Raw genomic sequence first — 13,128 nt, 5'->3', positions numbered from 1 at the left:
CAGGAGGATCACTTGAACCCAGAGGTAGAGGTTGCAGGGAACTGAGATTGTGCCATTGCACTCCAGCCTGGGCAACAAACACCTTGTCTCAAAAAAAAAAAAAAAAAAAAAAGAGTGAGTCCATCGAGAGAAACACATCATAGTGCAGATGGTTCTTAGTGAAAATTATTAAGGCAGTAAAAGACCAAAGTCTGTGAGGCAATGGTGGATCAATGTGAGGAACTGGCTAAGGGATGTGATCCTCCCAGTCCTGTTGCTGCATCCAGGCCCAGTTCAAACCCATCAGAATACTTGCTCAATAAATATTTATTGAAAGAATAAAAAAAGAATTAGGTGTGATCGTTCCTTGAACCTGGCTCAAACTCACATATTTACAGGAATATCACTCACAGCCAAACATTCATGGCATAACAAGGTCACGATCCGTAGGAACACTTCTTCCCCAACAAATATCATTTTGGATTAGGCCACGGTCAGTGGCTCATGCCTGTAATCCCAGGACTTTGAAAAGCCGAGGCGGGCAGGTCGCTTGAGCCCAGGAGTTCAAGACCAGCCTGGGAAACATGGTGAAACCCCATCTCTATAAATAAAATAAAATATAAAATAAAATACTAAAGTTATCCAGGCATGGTGGCACTCACCTGTACTCCCAGGTACTCAGGAGGCAGAGGCAGGAGGGTTGCTTGAGGCCAGGACTTTGAGGCTGCAGTGAGCCTTGATCGTACCATAACACTGCACCCCAGCCTGGGTGACGGAGTAGACCTTGTCTCAAAAAAAGAAAAAAAAAAAAAAAGGAATTAGGTCAAATAGGAACCTGGTCTGGTTCTTGCTCTCACTGCCCTGAACCTTAGGACTGCAAGGGAACTGAACCCGGAACTGTGTGGGAATGAGATAGATGCCTACATCCTTGCTGCAGAGAAGAGAAACATAATGTTTGATTTTTCTTCCAGGGTCGTGGAGACAAGCTATCAGAAACTAAGAGTAGTTTCTTGCTCCTGGTTCAGAAACTTAGCTTCAGATCAGGATTATGAGCTGAATGTGTGTATCCCCAAAAATTCATGTGTTGAAGCCCTAACCCCCCATGTGATAATACTTGGAGACGGGGCCTTTGGAATGTAATTAGGTTAAGATTAAGCCAAGAAAGTAGGGTCGCTCAGTGGGGTTAGTGTCCTTAAAAAAAGAGAAATCAAGACCAGATTGGGAGCGGCAGCTCACGCCTGTAATCTCAGCTCTTTGGGAGGCTGAGGCCAAGAGTTTGAGACCAGCCTGGCCAACATGGTAAAACCCCATCTCTACTAAAAATACAAAAAATTAGCCAGGCGTGATGGCAGGTGCCTGTGATCCCAACTACTCGGGAGGCTGAGGCAGGAGAATCGCTTGAACCCAGGAGGCAGAGGCTGCAGTGAGCTGAGATCACGCCATTGCACTCCAGCCTGGGCAACAGGCTCTGTCTCAAAAATAAATAAAATAAAATAAAAAGGCAACAATGGGGTCTGAGCTTCATGGGGATGCAGCCGCACCCTAGAAAGTCATTTAATTACAGTCCGCCCTGATTGTGAGATAATATCCATTTATTTGTTTACTCTGATGCTAAATTTGACCCAATATATACAATCACAGATCCATTTTCTTGAAATTATTATTTTATATGTCTGATGCAGTAACTCATATTTTAATACATTTTCTCCCCACGAGAACAAAAAAAAAAACACCAGGAGGGCAGAGGATCTCATCTTGCTTGTTCTCTTGTTTGAGCTGCAGGCAGACAAGGTTTGGTTCCTACAGCCTGGAACACAAAAAGTGTTGAATAAATCCTTAATACAGGCATGAATAGATGAGTTTTAAAGGCATGGGGGTGAGGTAAGTAAAGCCATGAGCTGACTCCATCAATTGTACCCAGATCCCTACAAGACTTTACTGGGTGACACAATCATACTATCTAGCACGTATTGAGGATTTATGAAATGCCAATACATTTACAGGCATCATGCTGTGGGGCAGGTGCTATTATTATTGGCCTCCCCATTTGCAGACAGAGGTTCAGAGAGGTCAATTCACTTCACTAAGGTCACACAACCAGGAAATAGGTAGGCCAGGATTCGAGTCAAGTTTATCTGATGTGAGCCAGGGTCCTGAGGCATGAAGCCACTTAGACTATTATACAAGTCACCCTCTGCCTGTTAATCTGTGTTTCAGAACCCAAAGAGAAATCAACAATTCACACGGCCAGTGGATCTCTGCTGAAACAAAGAAAACAACGGCTGGGCGCAGTGGTTCACGCCTGTAATCCCAGCACTTTGGGAGGCCGAGGTGGGAGGATCACTTAAGTTCAGGAGTTCAAGACCAGCCTGGCCAACATGGCAAAATGCCATCTCTACTAAAAATACAAAAATTAGCTGGGTGTGGTAGCAGGTGCCTGTAATCGCAGCTACTCAGGAGGCTGAGGCAGAAGAATCACTTGAACCCTGGAGGCAGTGGTTGCAGTGAACCGAGATTGTGCCACTGCATTCCAACCTGGGTGACAGAGCGAGACTCCATCTCAAAAAAAACAAAAAACAAAAAACAAACAAAAAAAAACAAACTCCCAGAGAATTCAGTTGAAGTGATGTCATGGGGTCCACATACCAAGCAATTAGTAGGATTCATCTGAACCCGCCACCTCCAGCCCTCCTCCAAAACTCCCCGTGCTCATCAGTCAAAGCCCCTGGACACCCTTCCTGGAGGACACATCAGAGATGCGCTTGGCTAGAGCCTTGAGTGGCATCAAACAGCCCAATGGAACACCTGCTGGCACGATCTACCAAACTCTATTGTCATAACAATCCCTGGGAAGCCAATTCTAAGTTTCATCAGTGAACAAGCCATGGGATTTTTCAATGACCCTTGAGGGCTCATTAAAAGTTGACACACAATTCTTATCTACGCTTCATTTGTGCAAATGAAGGAGTCCCTCAGGATCAACCACAGAGCTGCAGGCAGACGAGGTTTGATCCATAGCTCAGGGCTAAGATGAAGACAGAAACACAGGCTCACTCCAGTCCGGAGGAATGGTCCCCAGGTAGTATCCCCCTTAGCCTCTAAACTTAGATGTTTAATTAGCAGCAAGAGACATAGGTAGGAATTAGAAGTGGTCCTTCAGCTGGGCACAGTGGCTCATGCCTGTAATCCCAGCACATTGGGAGGCCGAGGCGGGTGGATCACCTGAAGTCAGGAGTTCAAGACCAGCCTGGCCAACATGGTGAAACCCCATCTCTACTAAAAATACAAAAATTAGTCGGGTGTGGTGGCAGGCGCCTGTAACCCCAGCTACTCGAGAGGCTGAGGTAGGAGAATCACTTGCACCTGGGAGGCGGAGGCTGCAGTGACTGAGATCATGCCACTGCACTCCAGCCTGGGCAAGACAGAGCAAGATTCTGTCAAAAGAAAAAAAAAAAAAGTGGTCCTTTCTTCCCCCAAGACACAAGAGTCCCAGAGCTCCACACAGTTAAATGCTACAGAAAGCACCATGGCATCTTGGCCCTCAGAAGCAAAGCGTGGAAAACACTTGGTGCCAACTGTGGCCCCCGTGAACTTCCCATGCTGCCGGAGTAGATGGAGGGGAAGGTTTCCAGAGCTCTGAGAGGGGCCGAGGCTTCTACTTCTATTGTAATGCTAACTGCATTATGTCATATAAGTTACTTAATAGACATATCCCTTGTTCCTTCCACTAGACTGGCCACCTGAGGAGGCAGGACCACTTTGGACTCGCTCATCATTGTGTCCCACCACCCAGCATCTAATAGGTGCTCAATAAATACTTGCTGAGAAAACAAGCAAATGACTCTCTCATTCCAATGCAATGGAGATTTGTGAGTTGCAAAATCCTTCTGAAATGTGAATGGCTATTCCTGAGTTTATTTGAAATTCATTTTCCAGGTGTGATTGACCTCATTTGAACCCACTGTTCCTTCTGTGTTTATCATGGACAGACAGTATCGCCCGTGTAGATGAGTGTAATCTTGGGGCTGTTGGGACCCTTTGAAATCAGACCCCTGACTGTCTGTTTTGGCTCCATGAGCCACTCCCCACTCCTTGCTGTCCAAGGCCCCTGTCATATTGTCTGTCTGTCTTTCTTTCTTCCTCTTCTTCTTCTTTTTTTCTTTCTCTTTTCTTTTCTTTTTCTTTTTTTTTTTTTTTTTGAGATGGAGTCTTGCTCTATTGCCTAGGTTGGAGTGCAGTGGCATGATCTCAGATCACTGCAACCTCCGCCTCCTGGGTTCAAGCGATTCTCCTGCCTCAGCCTCCTGAGTAGCTGGGATTACAGGCATGCATCACCACACCGGGCTAATTGTCCTACTTTCAGTGGAGACGGAATTTCACCATGTTGGCCAGGCTGGTCTCGAACCCCTGGCCTCAAGTGTTCCACCCGCCTCAGCCTCCCAAAGTGCTGGAATTACAGGTGTCAGCAACCGTGCCCGGCCCATATTGGCTTTCTTCTCCTTCTCCTTCTCATCCTCCTCCTTCTTCCTTCTCTCTCTTCTTCCTCTTCTCCTTCTGCTTCTCCTTCTTCTTCTCCTTTTCCTTCTCCTTCTCTTTCTTCTTCTTCTTCTTGAGATGGAGTCTCACTCTGTTGCCCAGGCTGGAGTGCAGTGGCACGATCTCAGCTCACTGCAACCTCTGCCTCCTGGGTTCAAACAATTCTCCTGCCTCAGCCTCCTGAGTAGCTGGGATTACAGGTGTGCATCAACATGCCTGGCTAATTTTCCTATTTTTAATAGAGACAGAATTTCATCATGTTGGCCAGGCTGGTCTTGAACTCCTGACCTCAAGTGATCCACCCATCTCGGCCTCCCAAAGTGCTGGGATTACAGGCATGAGCCATCACACCCAGCCCATATTGTCTTTCTTCTTTTTCTTGGATGGGCAATCATCTTCCCGTCTCGGGTCCTTGGAACATGCTCTTCCCTCTGCCGGGTGCACCCTTTCCTCTCCCTCTGCTCCTGCAGCAGAATGTCTTGGCTGAAATGCCATCTCCTCCGTGAAGTCCCAACCACCTGCCCTGATTTCTGAGGATGAGGTTGTTCAGCCCCCATAGCCACTGACATCTCTTCCTCACACACCTCATGCTCTTTTCTAAAACACAGCCAATAATTCATCCTCCGCCTTCTCCGTCCAGTGTAAAGTCCACAAGAGCAGGTATCATGTCTGCCCTGGCCACTGCAGTCACCCCAGCTCCTGGCTCAGTGATGAGCTCAGATGTTCTGGGAAGATCTGTTAAATGTGTGGTAGCTGGGGCTGAACTTCCTCTAAGCTGGAGAGAAGTTATTTCATGCACAGTCTTTATGTACTGAGGATGGTCATTTGTATCATCTTAAGCAGCTAGTGTGGTGGTTTTGATGTCTTCCTGTTATCAAGCAGCAGATCAAACATGAGGTTTCCTGCCTCTATTTACTGTCAAGCAGCCGTTTATCTCAGAAAGAGGAGACCTCTTTAGCAAGATGTTTTTATTTTTTAATTGAAAAAAATTTTTTTGTAAAGTTGGGTTCTTACCATGTTGCCCAGGCTGGTCTTGAACTCCTGAACTCAAGTGATCCTCCCATCTTGGCCTCCCAAAGGGCTGGGACTATGGGTGTGAACCACTGTGCCTGGATCTTTTATAACTTTTTTTTTCTTTTTTAATTTAGAGGCTGGGTGCGGTGGCTCACGCGTAATCCTGGCACTTTGGGAGGCTGAGGCAGGTGGATCACCTGAGGTCAGGAGTTCGAGACCAGCCTGGCCAACATGGTGAGACTCCGTTCCTACTAAAAATACAAAAAACCAGCCAGGCATGGTTGTGTGCGCCTGTAACCCCAGCTACTCGAGAGGCTGAGGCAGGAAAATCACTTGAACTCGGTAGGTGGAGGTTGCAGTGAGCTGAGATCACACCATTGCACTCCAGCCTTGGCAACAAGAGCGAAACTCTAGATCAAAAAAAAAAGACAAGCTCTCAGTCCGTTCCCAGCCTGGAGTGCGGTGGCGCAATCACAGCTCACTGCAGCCTTGACTTTCCAGGCTCAAGTGATCCTCCTGCCTCAGCCTCCTAAGTAGCTGGGACCACAGGCAGATATTTCACCTTCCCTGTTAGCTGTATTCCTCAGTATTTTATTTTTTTGTGTGGCTATTGTGAATGAGATGGTGTTTTTGATTTGGCACTCAGCTTGGACATTGTTGGTTTATAGAAATCCTATTGAGTTTTTGCACATTGGTTTTTATTCTGAAACTTTACCAGTTGTTTATCAGATTGAGGAGCTTTTGGGCAGAGACTATGGAGTTTTCTAAGTATAAAATCGTATCATCTGCAAACAGAGATAGTTTGACTTCCTCTCTTCCTATTTGGATGTCTTTTATTTCTTTCTCTTGCCTGATTGCTCTGGCTAGGACTTTTAGTACTATGTCGAATAGGAGTGATAAGAGTGGGTATCCTTGTCTTATTCTGGTTCTCAAAGGGAATACTTCCAGCTTTTGCTCATTCAGTATGATGTTGGCTGTGGGTTGACCATAGATGGCTCTTATTATTTTCAGGTATGTTCCTTTAATGCCTTATTTGTTGAGGGTTTTAACATGATCTCTTCACTTTCTTGCCAACACTTGTTATCTTTCATCTTTTTGATGTTGATCAAAGCACACACAATTTCAGTTAGGCAGGAGGACCAAGAGAACTAGTGTACATGATGGTGACTATAGTTATAACGATCTATTGTATATTTGAAAATTATTGAGAGTAGATTTTAAGCATTCTCACCACCAAAAGAAATGATAAATGTGTGAGGTAATGCATATATTAACTGGCTTGATGGAGCCATTCCACTACGTATACATATATCCAAATGTTGTGTTGTGCAGCATAAATATATACAAATAAATAAATATATTTTTATTTCCAATAAAATACACTTATTTCATGTATCTGATCCCAAACACATGAAATCTGGCAGATACTCTTTTTTAAGTTGACATATTCGATAAATGGCACTGGGTTAACTGGCTAGCCACATGGATATTTTATTTATTTATTCATTCATTCATTTAGAAACGGAGTGTCGCTCTGTCACCCAGGCTGGAGTGCAGTGGCGTGATTTTGGCTCATTGCAACCTCAGCCTCCTGGATTCAAGTGATTCTCGTGCCTCAGCCTCCCAAGTAGCTAGGAGGCGTGCACCACCATGCCTGGCTAATTTTTGTATTTTTAGTAGAGATGGGGTTTCGCCATGTTGCCCAGGCTGGTCTCGAACTCCTGGCCTCAAGTGGTCTGCCTGCCTGGGCCTCCCAAAGTGCTGGGATTACAGGTGTGAGCCACTGCCCTTGCCCCATATGCATATTTTCTTTGTCAATTTAAAAATGAGCATCTGCCAGATTTCATGTGTTTGGGATCAGATAAATGTATTTGGGATCAGATTGAATAAATGAGGAAAATCGTATCATAGTCCCTGACTCAAGGGCAGGGTGCAGTGAAGGGAAGTAGATGGAGAAGATGTTTCTTGAGGGAGGGATGGGTCTCATCCACGCCTCTTTGCAGCTGTGAGCACAGGTTCTGGTGCAAAGGAAGGGCTGATGCACGTTTGGGGACTGTATCTTCTGGAACTCATATTTTTTGGTCATCCCTGGGTGAAGCCCAGTGGAGAGATTCAGAAATGCAAGGGTCCTGCCTGGGAGAAAAGCTGAGTGGAGCCACAAGGCTGAGGTTCAGAGGGACTTTTTGCTTATTTGCCACACACTGCTGGGCACATAGCAGGTGCTCAACAAATATTTGTGGGACGAATGAAGGAATAATGTGCACAATTCAAGAGAAAAATGAAATGGGGAAAGACGAAGGGGCGTTCACCCCAACCAAGCACCTACTCTGGGCCAGCATCCTCACACATAGTGTGTCTCTTACTGGAATAATCCAGGCCTACTTTACAAAACGGAAAATGAGGTCCAGAGAGGCCAAGCTGCTTGTCCAGGGTCACAACGCCCCCACCAGGTAGGGCCGCAAGATGCAGCTGAACTGCGACCTTAGTGTCCCCGCCCCAGCCCCTGTCTCACAACTCACCTCGTTTCCTGTGAACTCAACCCCATGTCTCATTTCTCTGGGCACCCAGAAGCAGCAACAAAATACTTTTCTCTGGCCAGGCACGGTGTCTCATGCCTGTAATCCCAGCACTTTGGGAGGCCCAGGCGGGTGGATCACTTGAGGTCAGGAGTTCAATACCAGCCTGTCCAATATGGTGAAACCCCGTCTCTACTAAAAATACAAAAATTAGCTAGGCGTGGTGGCGGGCACCTACAATCCCAGCTACTCGGGAGGCTGAGGCGTGAGAATCACTTGAACTTGGGAGGCGGAGGTTGCAGTGAGCCGCGATAACATCACTGCACTCCAGCCTGGGTGACAGAGCGAGCCTATGTCTCAAAAAAAAAAAAAAAGAAAGAAAGAAAGAAAGAAGAACGATAGCAGCATCCAGAGGGTAAAACACATCAAGTAACAGAATGTATAAATTAGTTATACTTGTTTTGGCCGGGTGCGGTGGCTCATGCCTGTAATCCCAGCACTTTGGGAGGCTGAGGCAGTAAGATCCCTGAGGTCAGGAGTTTGAGATCAGACTGGCCAAAATGGCCAAACCCTATCGCTACTAAAAATACAGAAGTTAGCTGGGCGTGGTGGCGCGTGCCTGTAGTCTCAGCTACTGAGGAGGCTGAGGCAGGAGAATCACTTGAACCCGGGAGGTGGAGGTTGCAGTGAACTGAGATGGTGCCACTGCACTCCAGCCTGGGCGACAGAGCGAGACTCCATCTCAAAAAAAAAAAAAAAAAAAAAAGCTGCCAGCCAAAACCCACTAAAACCAAGATGGTGACCAAAGTGACCTCTGGTTGGCCTCACTGCTCATTATGCATTAATTATAATGCATTAGCATGCTAAAAGACACTCCCACCAGCACCATGACAGATTACAAATGCCATGGCAATGTCAGGAAGATACCCTATATGGTCTAAAAATGGGAGGAACACTTATTCTGGGAATTGCCCACCCATTTCCCCAGAAAACTCATGAATAATCCACCCCTTGGTTAGCATATAATCAAGAAATAACTATAAAAATAGCCAACTAGCAGCTCTCGGGCTGCTCTACCTATGGAGTAGCCATTGTTTCATCCTTTTGCTTTCTTTTTTTTTTTTTTGAGACAGAGTGTCACTCTGTCTCTAGGCTGGAGTGCGGTGGCACGATCTTGGCTCGCTGAAACCTCTACCTCCCAGGTTCAAGCGATCTCCAGCCTCAGCCTCCTGAGTAGCTGGGATTACAGGCGTGCACCACCATGCCCAGCTAATTTTTGTATTTTTAGTACAGATGGGGTTTCACATGTTGGCCAGGCTGGTCTTGATCTCTTGACCTTGTGATCTGCCCGCCTCTGCCTCCCAAAGTGCTGGGATTTACAGGCATGAGCCACTGGGCCCGGCCCATCCTTTTGCTTTCTTAATAAACTTGTTTTCACTTTATGGACTTGCCCTGAATTTTTTCTTGCACGAGGTCCAAGAACCCTCTCTTGGGGTTTGGATGGAGACACCTTTCCAGTAACAACAGTTTTTGAATTTGACAGTTTATTCAGGTCTGAATCTTAAACTGAGTCTGTCGGAGGCATGTGAACCAGAGCAACTCCAACTTGAATAGGAGCTGGGTAAAATGAGGCTGAGACCTACTGGGCTGCATTCCCAGGTGGTTAAGGCAGTCTAAGTCATTGGATGAGATAGGACGTTGGCACAAGATACAGGTCATAAAGAGCTTGCTGATAAAACAGGTTGCAGTAAAGAAGCTGGCCAAAACCCACCAAAAGCAAGATGGCGACGAGAGTGGCCTCTGGTGGTCGCCACTGCTACACTCCCACCAGCCCCACAACAGTTTACAAATGCCATAGCAACGTCAGGAAGTTACCATATATGGTCTAAAAAGGGGAGGCATGAATAATCTACCGCTTGTTTAGCATATCATCAAGAAATAACCATAAAAATGGGCCACCAGCAGCCCTTGGGACTGCTCTATGGAGTAGCCATTCTTTTATTCCTTTACTTTTTTTTTTTTTTTTTTTGAGAGACAGAGTCTCACTCTGTTACCCAGACTGGAGTGCAGTGGCGCTATCTCGGCTCACTGCAACTTCATCCTCCTGGATTCAAGCGATTCTTCTGCCTCAGCTTCCCAAGTAGCTGGGATTGCAGGCGTGCACCCCTATGCCAAGCTAATTTTTGTATTTTTAGTAGAGACAGAGTTTCACTAGATGTTAGTCAGGCTGGTCTTGAACTCCTGACCTCAGGTGATCTGTCCGCCTCGGCCTCCCTAAGTGCTGGGATTACAGGCATGAGCCACCATGCCCAGCCCTTATTCCTCTACTTTTTAAATAAACTTGCTTTCAGCTTAGGGACTCGCCCTGAATTTTTTCTTGTGTGAGATCCAAGAACCCTCTCTTGGGGTCTGGATCAGGACCTCTCTCCTGTAACAACTCCTTGTGAGAATTTTCTGTTGGCAAAAACCAAGGCATTGAAGGAGGGAAGCATTTCCACACTGTGAGAATGGGGCAAGAGAACATGGTAGGCTGACAGAGTTAAATCCTTAGGTTTCCCTGCCTCGTCACCCCTGGTCTGGTCCACCCTGGGTCTCCACTTCAGCAGAACCTGGCTCTCAAGCTTGGGAATAAGTTTAACCCCTTGAAGGTGATTTTCTTTTTGAACTGTGGGTGTGGCACCCTGCTTATCTGAACAAGCTCATTTTTTGCCTTTTTGTGTTTTGATTCCTTTATGGAATATTGCTGTCATATAACTCTGTTTTTTTCATGCATTTAATAATTGTTCTTGCTGCTGTGTCTTTATCTTCTTGTATGAAAAGGAATAGATTGAATGATAAGGTATGAGAAACCCTTACTTTCGTTGCCAACAGCCTCATCCCAAAGGTCCTCCCTCCTGTTCCAGTCTTGCCTGGCCTGGCCTCCCCTCCTGCTCTGACGCCACGGGATCCTTGGCTCCACTGGGCCCCCAAAATCACTGAGCTAAAGGGAAAATTCAAGCTGGGAACTGCTCAGGACAAACCTGCCTTCCATTCTATTCGAAGTCATCCCTCCAGCTCACTGAGATAGACGCATATTCTGATTGCCTCCTTTGGAAAGGCATATTGGAAACTCAGGAGAAGGCAACCACTTGTCTCTCTGTGACCTGGAAGCCCCCTCCCTGCTTCGAATTGTCCCCATCTTTCTGGATAGAACCAAATACTCCTTATATATATTGATTGATGTCTCATGTCTCCCTAAAATGTATAAAACCAAACTGTTCCCTGACCACCTTGGGCACATGTCAGAACTTCCTGAGGCTGTGTCAGGGGTGCACGTCCTTAACTTTGGCAAATAAACCTCCTAAAATGATTGAGCCTTGTCTGGGCATTTTTCTTGATGGACAACACTGTGTGGAATTTCCCCTAGTCCAGGAGGAAGAAAGAGGAAGGGCCCAGTGAGTACTGATGAATGCCAGTGTCCACTTGCAAATGTCACCCCACCCCCACCCCCAATCTCCAGAGGTCCTTGTTTGAAATGCTTGTTCTCGGGCGCTGTAAAGAATAGCACTTGAACATGAATTTAATTTCTTCAGCAAGGCCAGTTTCTTACTTTCCGCAGAAAAGATACACTTGCTAGCAGTTTTTGCCACGAGAGTACACTGAACAAAAGAGACAAGGTCATTTATAACTTGACGCGTCTACCCTACTGCTGTGTCCAGTTACCATTAGCTGGAACAAGACCTCACACTCTGTATTTATCCCGATCAGCTAGCAACTTAGAACTTTTTTAAAAAGGCAAAAGCAGAAGAAAACAAAAGAAAGAAGTAACTTGTAGAATGCTAAGAAAAGTAAAAACACCTTCAAATAAAGAACAAGCTACGACCTAATACTTGGTTAGACTAGTATACGCATGCCAAAGCAAATATTTAAGCCAAAATGTAAAAGCTAGGAACATAAAGTACATTGATTTCTTTATTACAGCTAGCAAATATTTAAGAATATTAGTATAAGTCTTTAAATAAATTTTTCTTCTAAAACAAGTTATTGTTTGTAAAAAGTAAAGTAGAGGTTCCTCTTCAAAAACTTTCCTTCCCATTCAATTAGGAATAAATAGTAACTTCTCTTAAAAGCAAAATTTATTCAAAGACCTGTGCTAACATTCTTAAATATCTGCTAGCCATAACAAAGGAATCAATATACTTTATGTTCTTAGCTCCCACAATTTAGCCTAAATATTTGCCCTGGCATGCTTATACTGGTCCAAGCAAGCATTAAATCATAGCCTCTTCCTCTTCCTTATTTGAAGGTGTTTTTACCTTTCTCAGCATTCCACAAGTTACTTCCTTCTTCCTTTGTTCTCCTCCACCTTTGCCTCTTTTAAAACGTTCTAAGTTGCTAGCCAATCGGGACAAACACAGAATGTGAGGTCCCGTTCCAGCCAATGGAAACTGGACACAGCAGTAGGGTGGACACCTCGGGTTATAAATGACCCTGTCTCCTTTGCTCGGTGTACGCTCGTGGCAAAACTGCTGGCGAGTGTACCCTTTCTGCAGGGAGTAAAAATGGCCTTGCTAAATAAATTAATGTTAAAGTGCTATTTCTTTATGGCACCAAAAACCAAGCATTTCAAACATTATTTATTCTTAATTAGATGAAGAAGGAAGTCTCTGAAGAAGAACCTCTACTTTTCTTTTTACATCCTGACACGAGGAAGACAACAAGCCCGGTTGCCAGGAACCGCCCATTTGGGCTCCACGCAGCCAAGTGTCTTCTCGGGTCTCCTGTCATTCTAACCCCAGGGGGCGGGACCTGAAGCGGTATCCAATCAGAGGCACCAGGGGCCGTACTAACTATCCAATCAGGAGCCTAGCCGTAGCCGGGGGACGTGGCGGGCTGTGGAAGCTTCAGTTTCTGGCGGTTTCTTTGTTTTTTGGGGTTTGGGGTCTTTGCTGCTCGCGCAGGCCCCCCTCCCCGCTAATCCCCGTCGCCGCCCCTCTGCGACGTGAGCAGGCCCAGGGGAGGACGCCGGGACACCCGGAAGCCGGAAATGCTGAGTGTGCGGGGCCGGACGTCCCGAGACCTGAGGAGGAGCTGGTGGAACCAG

Source organism: Gorilla gorilla, chromosome 20 (genome assembly GCF_029281585.2).
Source record: "Gorilla gorilla gorilla isolate KB3781 chromosome 20, NHGRI_mGorGor1-v2.1_pri, whole genome shotgun sequence".
NCBI classification, from domain to species: Eukaryota; Metazoa; Chordata; class Mammalia; order Primates; family Hominidae; genus Gorilla; species Gorilla gorilla.
This window is presented reverse-complemented; position numbering follows the sequence as displayed.